Source organism: Antechinus flavipes, chromosome 5, assembly GCF_016432865.1.
Source record: "Antechinus flavipes isolate AdamAnt ecotype Samford, QLD, Australia chromosome 5, AdamAnt_v2, whole genome shotgun sequence".
NCBI classification, from domain to species: Eukaryota; Metazoa; Chordata; class Mammalia; order Dasyuromorphia; family Dasyuridae; genus Antechinus; species Antechinus flavipes.
This window is the reverse complement of record NC_067402.1, coordinates 218478512-218492650: the sequence shown is the minus strand read 5'-3', so window position 1 is coordinate 218492650 and position 14139 is coordinate 218478512. Positions and strand designations below refer to the sequence as shown.

Here is a 14139-nt window from a genome sequence, read left to right as displayed (position 1 = left end):
CTGGATGTGGTTTCTGTGAACAGTGCAGATCCTCTCATGGGTGGAAGCTCTGGTTGCATTGAGATTGCATTATCAATGGGAGACGTCTCCTTCTCTAATTGCTGTGTATGTAACCTCATAGACCCTATATAAGTTGTGGGGAGCAGGAAGTAGGTGAAGTTCTTTCTAACAGAGAACACCAGAGGGGTAGGGAGCTTACTTCTGAGCTCTGGATTATTTATTCCCATGCCCGTTAAGTACAGCTTAGCAAGAAAAAAAATCAAATGATTGAGATGATTGAGCAAATAGAGCAAAAATTACAAGAGTTATAGGTTGAGTTAGAGAAAAAATGAAAAATCACATTACAGAAACTAGAACAAGAAATGCAAAAATTACAGATTGAGTTAGAGAAAAAACAAAAAGTTAAGTTTCAGCAGCTAGAACAGAAAGAATAAGAGCTCAGTCTATTGGCTGAGGCAGAGAAGGAAAAAGAAGCTACTATGCAGCAATTAATAATGGGAGAACCAAGTGAATACAATGGGTTAAAGAATCCCACAAGTTTTAAAACTAGGGAAGACTTTAACTTGAACAGCCAAACAAGGAAATATCAGGAAAAAAGTAAGCAGAGAGTTGGTGACTATAACCCCTGAGAACATAGCAGGTGGGACATAGCTAAAGAAATCCTTTTTAGCGTTTTACTAATTTATCTCCTCTGCTACAGCTCTAGGAAATTTATGGGGCATAGTCATTTAATAAAGAAAAGAGTTAAGTATTTTGCTAATGAGAAAGGGGGGATTGCTTTTCACATTCAAAACTTGGTTTCAGTTTCAATTCTGCCTACCACTCAGCATGCGCTTTTAGGGTATCTTCCATTTCCTGACCCTTTTCCCTCAACTCTGCCTTTGTGTATGGGAAGAGGAGGAGAAGGAGTGGGAGGGGCGATGATATCATCAGTACCGCCCACAAAGTATCAGCCAACCCCCTATGTCATCATTACAAGAGGCAGGATTAGGCTTTAGAGCCTCAGGCAAGAAAAACTTGTGTTGGCTTTATGGCAGCAATTGTTATTATGCCCAGAGGGTCTTTAAGAGCTCAGCACTCCAACTACAGTCTGCTGAAAAGCAACCTGATCAGTCTTTAAGCAAGCCTGTGGGGAAAGGGGATTGCAGTTAGAGAAAGTAAAGCTGTATACTGCTAGGACTACAAAGAGGTCCTCAGGTGAGCTGAAACTGTCTTTGTTCAGCTTACAGATCCTTTGCCTCCACACACTGTTAGATCATTTCACCCTCTGAGAAGGCTTATAAAACAGCGTCTATCCATATACTGATTTGGGAAACTGAGGAATGTGTAGCTATTGTTCCAGTCACTAATACAGATAGACAATGTGTGATCTATGTCCCAGGAGGAGTAGCATCAGATTTATTGATATACATTCCTGGAATACAATTTGGTGATATTTAACAGAATTCAGGAATATTATGGACTGCAGCTGCTACAACTGAATGTCCTTTATTCATTATCTATGTGAGTGGCATACCATTGAAAGGTTGGTAGACAGAGATGCAGATTGTACAATCATTAGAGGTGCCAGTTGGCCTAGTCATTGGCCAAAGATTACAGCAAATACCTATATGTCTGGCATGAGGATTAATAGTACCTGGAATTAATACTACTCTTTTAAAATGGGAATTTTACAGTTGAAAAGATCCCCTTCGATCTGTGGGAAAGAGACATCTTACAAAGTGAAAAAATTCAGGCCTTATTAGCTATAGTACAGGAGCAACTTGACCAAGGACATTTACAAGCTTCTCTAAGTCCTTGGATTTGCTATAAAAAAAAAATTGGAAAATGGAGAAAGTTGATTGATTTAAGAAGAGTAAAAGGACAAACGGAAACAATGGGAGCTCTTCAGCTTGGGCTTCCATCTCCTCAGTTGCCTAGGAAATGGCCTCTTTGGATTAAGGATTGTTTCTATTCTAGTCCTCTGGAAAAGGAGGATATGAAAAGATTTGTCTTTTCAGTGCCCAGAATTAATTTAGCTGAGCCTTATAAAAGATTTGAATAGACAGTTTTGCCACAGGTAATGAAAAATGGTACTACTATGTGTCAAATGTATGTGGCTCCTGCTCTTATTCCTATACAAAAAGCATTTACAAAAATCATGTTGTTACCACCATTATATGACATTTTAAGGGAAGACTGCTTTAGACTCACCATGCCAATTTACAAAAGAAGCTCAAGAGATTAGGTTCCAAGAGAGATTGAACTGGCTTTATCCAATGTGGTTGAAAGAGTCACTCAAAAAGCCTTGGAAATATCAATTTTTGCTACAAAAGAGGCACCCACAGCAGTCCTTCATCAAGGAGACAGTGTGATAGAGTGGGTGAACCTCCCAGCACAACCAGAACAGTCTTACTCTTTACCAGAACAAAGCCTTATCCTAGCTTGTGGCTAGAATTTTATTAAAGGGCATTAAGAGAGTAGTACAATTATCTGGGATAAGACTTGACAAGATATACACCTTTTATACCAATGCACAAATTAATGTATGCTGTGAAACCATCCCAGAGTGGAAAAATTTATTGGCCACAGCTCCAAATTGGAGAAAGATGAACTAACTTTTTTTAAGAATGGAAAAGTTATTAATGATAATTCTGATAATGTTCCTTTATATGGGATTAAGGCATTCTATATTCCGTATGAGTTTTAATTGATTGTATTGTATCATCTTAAAGTGTACCCATTATTTAAAAAGACCCCAAAGATAATAGTTTTTTGCCTTTGTCCCTTTGAACATGTTTCTACTATAGACAATATACAATTTAGAATTTTTAAATATATTTTAATAACAAAATGATTTATGTAATATTGAACTTAAAAACCATCTATTTAGATATCAAAGATGAATTGTGAACTTTCTAGGATGAATCTCTTACTATTATCAATATAAGGTCATAGTCAATATCTATTTAGGATATGTAATCCTTGAGAGCTAGATTCATCTGAAACTTTGATTAATGAAATTTGTTATTGGAGATAAAAATCTCTTGTGACTATAGCTGATATTATTTGGAGTTTTAAATTCAAGTATGACTGTCTGATAGATCATCAACAAAAAATCTACTATCTGAAAGGAATATGCCACAAACCATTCAGATTAATGTGATTCTGAATTGTTACAGGTGGCAGTTAGTATCTGGGCAAGAGTTGTGAGACTGACTTTGGCCTTTGTCAAAGTGGGATCTTTCTGACTCAATTTCCCAGTGGTTTTCTTTTGACTGAGAACCTACCTGATTATTCCTGAGTCTAGCTTAAGGTAGAATTGTTACTGGGACAATTACCTGAAGTAAAACTGAGTTAAGGCTGCTTTATCCTGTGTCATCTATGTGCTCTCAGATTGAGGTCCTGAAGAATCAGTTTTGACTGATTATATTATATTATATTATACGCATGACCTTGCCTTTTTCTTCCTATAGTAGATTTCTGTAATCAGAATAAATGTGAGACCTAACTGCTGTTTTATTGTTTATTGGGGCTATAGCTGATACATCTTTAACATTTGTCTGTCCTGTGAGACAAACATGTTTCCTTCATGGGAAGCTTCTAGCAAATCTATATTAGCCTCTCCACGTTTTGTAGCACTCCTTTTGGACGAGTCTTTCTATCTCAGACTATTCTAACCGTATTTGTCAAATTTGTTTTTTTGTCCTAAGTTTTGGTCAAGTTACAGTTGTGTTGACCTGCTTCAGGGACCTGGATCAACCCATTGGATGCTTCACTCAGTTCCAGCACAAAACCCCTGGAAAACAGAATCCTATAGGATGATTCAACTCTGCACCCATTTTGGGCAAGAAGTAGTTTCAGAAGATGAGACCATTGTCTCATCTAATGGACTTTGAGCCCCATTGACTTAGGAAGAACTGGAACTGGTTAATGAATAGGCACTAAATTCTGAGTGGGTCCTGTGTTACAATGTATTTAGAATTTAGAATGAAAAACATTGGGTTAAAATTTGGATAAATGTTGCTGAAAGAGGATGTACCACTAACAATTCAGTTTAGTGCTTGTCAAATGATAGAATGTATCTGCATTATCTAATTGAACACCATGTTCCCTTCAGAATATGTAATTATTTGAGGATCTTTAGATATGTTTCAGAGTAGAAAACTCTTACTGTACTAGTGTGTTATGTAGAAGAACTTTAATTCACTTTTAGGACTTATATATGAGATAGTTATTCAACAATTGGAACCCTGTCTACTCCCCCTTTGGATTATTTCTTTGACAAAACAAAAGGGGGGATAAGGGAGAAGAGATTAGGAAAATTGGTGGATTTTCTCCTAAGCACTTGAAAGAATGGGAAAACACCTTTACCAGACAACTTATTTAGGGATTAGACTGAAGGGACAGCATTTGAGGGAGAGGTAGAGAATGGACTTGACTTAACCTCTGGCAGCAGGTTACTGCTATCTCTCTGGCCACTGTAGTAGTCTTTCCCCACAACTTTGGACCCTTGTTAAAAATCCCCATATCACCTAGTACCACCCCTAGTGCTACCAGTTCCTTTGTCCCAGGCACTACTGCCCCTTCTAGCCCACCAGATCAAATCAGAAGCCCTCTTCACAGTCCTTTTCATCCTTACTCCTTGCTTGGTTTATTACCAATTGTACACATTTAAAAACCCTACAAAAGTCCAGTTGGGCCATGTTGCTGGCTCTGCTTTAAATCTGAATCCCTTATTTTAATGGCCTTGCTTTAACAGACCCAGTTTTGGGGACCACTTTCCAATCTACCTATTCTTGCAAAAAAACAAAAATTACCTGTGGAAATCTCCAAGATACAGGTAGCTGTCTTGTGACTGCCTCCACAAGTCTTTCTGATCCATTCCTCCAGTCCTGTAACACCAGATTTTTAATTAATATTTCAGTATCCTCAAAGGATGCTGCAATTTAGTATCAGACTCCTGAAGTGTGCATACTCTCACACCATTTCTGTATCTTGGTAGCGGTATTCCCTAAGCTATCTATTCTTCTGGGGGAGATGGCTGGATCTATTTCAGATCTCACCTCTCCCCCTGAGATCTCTCTGACAGCAATATGCAGTGCAGCAACTTCCCTTAGTAGAGGATTAGGATTGGCTGGCACAATAGCCCTGAGCACCACAGCCCTCTCAACAAACAGTTCCAGTCATGCTGAATTAAGTGCAGACCTAACTCACATTGAAATGTCCATCTAAAACTGGATTCCTTGGCTGAGATGGTACTTCAGAACTGCAGGGGCCTGACATGCTATTCTTGCAACAGGGAGGCCTCTAAACAAAGAATGCTGTTAACAACTCGGGTTATCAGGGAGAGTCTGACTTTTGTCTGTAAGATTCTTGAGTCTGAATGACTGGAGCAGGGTCAGGGGATGAATTGGTACCAGTCCCTATTTAATTCCTCCCCATGGCTAAATACCCTTGCCCCATCCTTTATAGGACCATTGTTTCTCCTTCTCCTTGCCCTTTCCATAGGTCCTTGCATTTTTTCTAATCTTGTTTGACTTATGTGATCCCAGGTAAACTCCATCAAAATCATGGTGTTGAGATACTCCAAGATGATGCAAGGATTTGAATATTTCCTAGAAAAAATGGGAATCTGTTTAACCCTGCATAATAAGCCATAACCCCTCACTCCCCCACTCTTACTGGCAATTAGAATTTGTTGGAATCTTTACAAACTGCTAACTCATTAGAGTTGATAGATTATTGATCTGATCTTACAAGAAGATGTTTTGGGCCAGAACCTGAAACAAGGTACTAAGTAGAACTAATTAATACAATGCTTATGTTTACACCTTTACTCATTGGAATTCACAAGTATGGGAGATTCACAAAGTAAACTTTGTAATTTTGTGAATTCACACTTCCCTTGAAGCTCTTAGAGCACTATGGGAGAAACCCATAATCCCTCTCTCTCACATCCCACAATTCCTCTCTCACGAATAAATAGAGCTTCAAAGGGGCCAATCAGGAGAGTTTTCAGAGGAAGAAGCTATAAGTCGAGAGTTCAGCTGAAGATTGAGAAGGCTCTCTCAGAGGCAAGACAGATTCAACTTGGTGCTGGCTCTGGAGGCTGAAGAAAGCAGAGGCAGAAGCAAAGGACAAAGCGGCAAGAGCTCTTGGAACCAAGCAGAGAGATAGGCCTCTAAGCTAATTGGGCTTAGAGACAATAAAAGATCTGAACTTTTATCACTTAGCTGCATTTTGGGTGATTATTTACTCTTAACTGCAACTAAGACTGCCTCCAGAAAACCTCCCCCAAGAAATCTATCTTCTCCCAGAAAGAACCCTTATTATATTAATTTAAAGAAGAAAATCACCACATTTTGGCGCCCAACATGGGGCTGATTCAGATCCTGATCCAGTGGAAAAGTCTTCTTGACCCAGAAATTAGGGTGAGTGCAACAAAGAAATTTTGTTAAAAGAGTTATAGTAGAATTTCAGCTAAGATGGGACAGATGTTTAGAAAACAGCCTGTTTCTGTTCAAGGAAAATGTTAAGAGAGCATTGTCAAAGTTATGGAAAGCCAAGGTTTGATTATAATTTTGAAGCAGATCACTGAACTTTTAGAAATTGTTAAGTACATATGTCCTTGGTTCTCTACAGAAAAGGAATTGGATTTAGATGAGTGGAAATTAATAGGAGAAAAACTGGGTGAATACTACAGATCTAATTCAAACTCAATGCAGTGGACATTAGAAAGAGAGGATCTTTTTTACAATAGAAATGGACCTGACTCAATTTCCAAAGACATAATTAATACATATAATTTAATACAATTGTCTATAAGAAGTTATTTAAGTGTTAGAATGAAGAAAAAGAAAGTGCAGGAGGGAGAAGTACCAACTTTACTAGGTGAAAAGGAGGACGAATCAGATGAGAATGGAGTTAATTACAATTCTGAGTATGATACTTCACAGCAGTAGGAATTAGGTCATTCCACAGCTCATGACCCTCCCCCCTCAATTAACCCTTCAGGGGTGGAAGAAGAAGGGGGAGGGAGAAAAGCAGAAACACAATCAATGTCTCCTATGAAGCAGAATATGACAAGATTAGAAGAGGCATTAATTAAGGCAAAAAATGAAGGAGAAGATATATCTGATTTTATAAATGCATATCCTGTGATTGAAAAGCTCGACTCTTCAGGTTAAAAAGAGAGGAAATACACTCCTTTTAATTTGGAAAAAATTAAAGATTTGAAAAAGGGTTGCACTCTTTATGGGGCTACATCCTCTTATGTGAAGATGTTACTAGATAATTTGTCCTATGAAATCTTAACCCCAAATGACTGGAAATCCATAGCTAAGATATGTCTAGAACCGGGACAAAATTTGTTGTGGCTTTCAGAGTTTCATGAATTATGTAGGATTCAAGCCCAACACAATAGGCAAATAGGAGCTATTGTACAAGTTGCTTTTGACCAACTAGCTGGTGAAGGTCAGTATGCAGAGAGTTCAGAACAGATTTATTATCTCATAACAGTGTATGAGCAAATTTCTAAGGCTGCAATAAAAGCTTGAAATTCTCTCCCTGGACATCAAGATGGAAGTAAAGCTTTTACAAAAATAGTGCAAGGTCTCAATGAACCTTTTGCTGATTTTGTGGGATGTTTGCAAACAGCTGTAATAAGAACCATTGGAGATAATGCTGCCACAGAAATAATGACTAGACATTTGGCTAAGGAAAATGCCAATGCGGTTTGCAAAAAAATTATATGGGGGCTAGACAAGATGCTCCTTTAGAGGAGATCATAAGACGCTGTGCTACAGTGGGCACAAATGCTTATTATACCCAAACTATGATGAATATGGGAAGACAAGGTCCCTCTTGGCAAGGGACTTCTAGAGAAATTCATCGATGTTTTCAGTGTGGAAAAGGTAGACATCTAAGAGCCCAGTATAGATACAGAGATACAATGAGAAGACAGGGTGAGAGAATAAAACCCAAAACCCCATGTCCAAAATGTAACAGAGGCTTTCACTGAGCCTCTGAATATAGATTGACCCAGAGAAGTGAGAAGCAGGGCCCAGCTCCAAGGTATCAATTAAAGGATAGGTGAGGCATGATAGCAGCTGAGGTTACACCCAGAGAGACTTTAGAAATTCAGGACTCTGATGTTATCAATCAACAGAAAAGCAATCAGATTACAGTTGGGGAGAATACAGGCCTTTTAAGACAACAAGGCAATATCCAGTGCAAACAGCTCCATTGTAATTACCAGATGATGAGGAAAAATCCCAAAGTGGTAAATAGAAGGGAATTAGATAGGTTAACTGCTTGGGGAAGAGGGCCTGCTTATATTTCCACAGGTGGAGAAGGAATCAGATGGCTGACAATGAGACTGTCAAAAGAACTTTAAAATCTTCACCTTTCAATTCCTGAAAAACCAGCAACAATCATTGGATTTCCTGAGATGAAATAGAAAAAGAGAACAACTTCAAAACAAAGGAGATTTAAGAAGCATCTGACACTGAAAGAGCATGGCTGACAATGAGACTGTTAAAAGGACTTTTAAAATCTTCAGGAATCATTGGATTTCCTAAGACAAGATGAGACTCTTTTAGTTCTTGAAAAACCAGCAAGAATCATTGGATTCCTTGACATGAAAAATTGTTGATGAAACTATTGCAGTACTTCGGAGCTTACAGGAATTATTGGATTCTTGTCACATGAACTAATGGACAGTGGATTCCTTTTGGACTATTTCTAGGACTTATGGACATGTATAAATTTTCAGGTTGGTTCATGTTATTTGTTACATTACTACTAGCCTGTGTTATATTGCTATGTGCTGATGTAAATTATGTGTAATGCCTCCCATATTGATGGATTTATGTATACCATGTATATCTGTTTCAAAGTTCTGGTCCATATTGATGGATTTATATGTACCTGTTTCAAGTGAGCCCCTTCAGAAACCTGCTAATCTTATTTGACTTCCTATTTCCTTTGGTGTTTTCATCTCCCTTCCTGAGGTGTCAGGGAAGGCATGATCATCTTTTTTGGGGGGTTCTCACCTCCTTGAGAAGTCAGAGAAGTCATGACCACCCTATGTTCTAAAACAAAAGAAAGGGGGAGATGTTGGAATCTTTACAAACTGCAAATTCATTAGAGTTGATAGATTATTGATCTGATCTTACAAGAAGATGTTTTGGGCCAGAACCTGAAACAAGGTACTAAGTAGAACTAATTAATACAATGCTTGTGTTTACACCTTTACTCATTGGAATTCACAAGTATGGGAGATTCACAAAGTAAACTTTGTAACTTTGTGAATTCACACCTCCCTTGAAGCTCTTAGGGCCAGAGAGCACTATGGGAGAAACCCATGATCCCTCTCTCTTGCATCCCACAATTCCTCTCTCTCAAATAAATAGAGCTTTAAAGGGGCCAGCAAGAAGAGTTTTCAGAGAAAGAATGTACGAGTTGAGAGTTAAGCTGAAGATTGAGAAGGCTCCCTCAGAAGCAAGACAGATTCAACTTGGAGCTGAATTGGAGGCTGAAGAAAGCAGAGGCAGAAGCAAAGGACAAAGCTACAAGAGTTCTTAAAACCAAGGAGAGAGAGAGAGAGAGAGAGAGAGAGAGAGAGAGAGAGAGAGAGAGAGAGAGAGAGAGAGGCCTCTAAGCTAACCAGGCTATTTGGAGACAATAAAAGATCTGAACTTTTATCACCTGGCTGCATTTGGGGTAATTATTGATCTGAACTGATACTAAGGCTGCCTCCAGAAAACCTCCCCGAGAAACCTGCTCTTTCCCAGAGAGAACCTTTATATTATTTTAAAGAAGAGAAAAAGATCACCACAAGAAGTGGGAAAATTGAATTTAGAAAAGAGCCCAGGAAAAATCTTGAAACTCCCCCATCTCCCCTTTACACACCATTGTGTCATAAACATCCAGGTGCATTATCTCGATCCTTGTCAGGATAATTCCCCCTCTTTTTGAGTATTGCTCCATGCCTCACTGTCTCCTGTCCTCAACCTTCTTAGATTGACCCCTAACCTGTCAGGATTAAGTTATGATCCTTTCTCATTTTCCTGGAATTAAGGCTTGGCTGTCCTTGCCCTCCTTTATCTGCCCTTGTTTCCTCTATGAGATTGTATATTCTGTTTGCAAACCCTAATTAACTAAAACTCTATATAAGCTCTCTGCTTCTGTTTATCTGTACATAATGCTTTGGAAGCATTTTCCCATTGGTTAAGTGTAGAGGACCACAGATAATGGGGGAACTCTGGGTAAGATATAAAACCCTTCATCCCAGAGGGAACCTGCTGACAATGTCTGGTTCTGCTCCCTATCTCCCCTAAGGGCTCTCAGCCTTCCTGAGAAGTCAGAAGGTAGTGACAACCTGTGCTGTAGTTGAAGCAGAGTGATATCAGGTGGCAAAGAGTCGTCTACATACAATAACAAGTTTTTTATGTTGTCCAGCATATGCAATATATAGTTAGTGCATGCGCAGTGTTGATATGGTTACATACGAGCATTAGGATATATAAAGCTGAGAGAACTTTGCGTAAATGGACTCCATATTTTACCAACCAAGGGAGTCTTGCCTCATCACTCCTTCACTACGACCAAGGACTCAGGCTGGCCCTGACATCCTCCGAAGAGCTGGTCCGGACAGTATATTTTGGTACCCCAGCTTGGGGGCTCTAGAAAGCACACAACAGGTAAGCTAGCTTAAATTCTCCACATTAAAATTAAAAACCAATCTCTACTTGCCTCAGTTTCTCTGATATTACGTAAGTACCTATCACAGAACTAAGTAAGTGACTGGTGCATAATAAGCACCAAAACACTCAATAAATGCTTGTTTCCTTCTTACCTGAATTCACTAGCAATTCATTGTGCACTAAAGTCACTATAGCCATGTTCCAATGTTCTTTGGAAATCCTATAGAAAATGGAAAAATGATGGGAAGAATGATATTGGATTGTTCTCTATTAAAGTCATAATCTATTCATTATTCCAATAATATAGTGCCTTCTCTGCCACCTGAAAGTGAGGGCTAAATACATATTTGGAAATTCCTTTAAACAATGTTCCTAAATTTTAACAAACTGAGAAAGTTGAATCACATCCAAAATTTCTTCCAGGTCCTCAAAGATCATGATCTCCTTTTGACTACATACTTTAGGCCAGAATTTCATCAGTTCTTTAATAACTGACTCTGTGAGTGAAGGATTTTTCTCCAAAGATTGTACTATGCAATATGCCAACTGTGCATGGAAAAAAGATATAAGCTCATGACTGTATGTAAGGGAATCAACACCTTCACTAGAAACTATTTATGTTCTACCTTAAGAAGTAAAGCAAAACCATTGATGATGCTTCCCAATATTTCCCGAAATCCATCTACTCCATTGAAGTGTTTAATTGCATAAACAAACCACAGAACAATCTTGTTAATCTGTTTTTGAATAAATGTTCTAAGACCAAGAAACTTGCCATAAAATCTATATAAGACTGTTTTTAGTTTCAAGGGTCTTCACTGTCAAACAGTTTCAAATACAAATGTAAATTTCTGCTCTATGTAATTTTTGGCAATGCTGAGTTGGAATTTTTGGCTTTCTAAAAATCATATTGATGAAGTTTGTATCCCCTCAATTTCCAGTGGTGATGAGGTTAGTGGCAATGAGAGAGCTGTTAAAATCCCTTTTTTGGTCGGCTGCAGGTTTAAAGTGAAAGAATTCACTTATTCCCAAATTATTAATTGCAAAATGAAAGTTTTTTGTTGGATAGAAACCAGTTTGCTAAGACACTGACTTCTATAGTCACAAAGACCTATTAGGGAAATGGAATTTTGCACTGAGAAGGAAATGCCTCCTCATCAGGCAAAAGGGTCCTAGCAAATTGCTTGGGCCTTTTGCAAGGAGTGAGGTTAAGGGAACCTGTTATATGGGTATCTTGATGGGGGGGACTGGGACAGCCTGAGCTCATCAGACCAGGATTTCTCAATTGAATAATGATTTAGAATTTCAAAAAGATCAATGGGAGTTGATTTGTTCTTGAATAGTGTTGCTTCTCTTAACCTGGGAAGATGGGTCTTCTCTCTAGACTCCTTGGAGCCTGGGAGATTCTGAACTCTGAGATCAAAAAGGAAATACAATTTAATTTTAAAGGGAACACAGTTTAGTGGTAATCTTAAAAGGAACACAGCTTCAATAAAGGGTTACAAAATTGCTGTTATTGTGTGAAATGATCTGGTTCTGCTCCCTTCACTCTACATAATCTAGCAGCTTTTTCCTAGAAATTTTTTCAATTGATCCTAAAGCTCATCTGACAAGTTATGCATGATTCTACACTTTCCTCCCCTTTAACTTCTGCTTCCTTCTCCTCCTTTTCCACCTTCTTCTCTTCCTCCTTCCTTACCCCCATCATTGTCTCTTTTTTCTCTTTCTTTTTTTATTCTTTTCTCCTCTTTTTCTCTTTTCCCTTCTTTCTGTCTCTGTCTCTGAATCTCCTCCCTATCTCTCTATCTCTTTTTGTCTCTATCTTTGTCCCTTTCTTACCTCTTCTAATTATGTTTAGACTAGACATTCCAATTTCAGAGTTCTTAGTCAAACAATAGTAGTATGACTGGAAATAAATTACTCATGTTAAGAACTGGCTGATTTAGGTTGCTCTGCTTTTGAATCATTTACATACAATTGTACTTTGTAAAGAATTAGAAGGAATTGGTATTTTCTTGTCTCCTTTTACTTTTATGGCTGGTCTCACTTTGGTTCTGATAACATCCCTGTCTCTTTCGTTTTCCAAAGCCAGCTATTTGTATCCTGACTTTCTAAAGAACTGAACAATGTGACTTTTTGTTCCTTGTAAGTTTTGCTCAGTTGAAGATTCAATTGGTTTAAATTTAAGATCACTGTGTAACAAATACATTCAAAGATGGAGGGATTAACTTATTTAAGAGAGGTTTTTTAGTGTGTTTCATTTTTATTTGCTCAAAATGTTCTATTTTGATGATGAATCAGAGAACATTTTGCCTCTTCTGACAGAGAAAAGATAAAATGAGTTTAGGAGTTGGCAAAACTTTAATCAGGGCTTAGTAGTGAGAAATATATACAAGTACTTGAAAAATAAAACTAATTTTTAGTTAGTTTACACTATCTTAAGATAAGAGTATGTAAATGATGATGGTGATGAGGTACCTACTCAATTTGAAATTTTTCCTAAACAATATGATGAGATTACAGGGAAGGAAAGGAAATTTTGGAAATCTATATGAAAGAAATTTATGAAAAACAGAGAAAACATCATGGTGATGTGGTTAGTGGTAGTGAAGAGAGTTGTGAGAATTGGGGTGAGGGCAGATCCAACATGAAAGAATTCACTAACCAAAAAGTCTGAATGTCAGAAAAGGAAAGTTTATTGTTCATTAAGAAGGGGCACTCTTAGCAGGCAAATTCCTAGTGAGGAATTTTGCAAAGAGTGTGTTAACAGATCCCTGTTTTATGGGTAAGTCTTGGCCTGGGAGCTGGAGGGCAGTTTGAGCTGATTATCAGACCAAGATCTCCAATTGAATGAAATCATTTTGAAGGCTTTTTTTTCCCCTACAGAGTCTGGAGTTTCCTGAAAGGGATTCAGGCCACTCCCAAAAGATCAATGGGAGGTGATTTGACCAAGATCTCCAGATGAATGAAGCCACTTAACTTGTCTGGGAAGATATGCTTTCCCAGAGGAGGGCCTGAGACTCTGAATTTCCCTTCTTTTACAGATTAAAGGGGACACAGTTTCAGAGTTCATTCCCATCAATGGGAAGAAGCACACAGCCTTGTTTTCATCCACTGGTGACTGAAAAGAGTGAGAGCATTGTCCATTGTCCAGAAACTGGGCAAGAATGCCAATGTAAAATTGATGTTCAATACTAGGCAATATTTCCAAGAAGCCCTCACAATTGACAGTATCAAAGATCTTGGTCAGATCTACAAATGTTATATGCAGACCTCTGTTCTGTTCTTGGCAATTTTCTTGGAGTTGTTGGGTGGCAAACACCATATTGACTGTTCTTAGCCCCTTCTGAAGTCACACTGGCTTTCGATAGATGACCTTCCAGGTGTAAGGTCAGTCTATTAAAGAGGACTCTGGTAAGAATCTTGCCAGACTAATGACTAAGAGAGAGAT

The 14139-nt window shown here is 38.3% G+C and overlaps 2 pseudogenes; both read right to left on the bottom strand.

The window, feature by feature from the left end:
• Positions 1-14139, bottom strand: part of LOC127539059 (retinol dehydrogenase 16-like) — a 50521-nt pseudogene that overhangs the window by 17667 nt on the left and 18715 nt on the right.
• LOC127564754 (serine/threonine-protein phosphatase 2A 56 kDa regulatory subunit epsilon isoform-like) lies at positions 10909-11590 on the bottom strand (annotated as a pseudogene).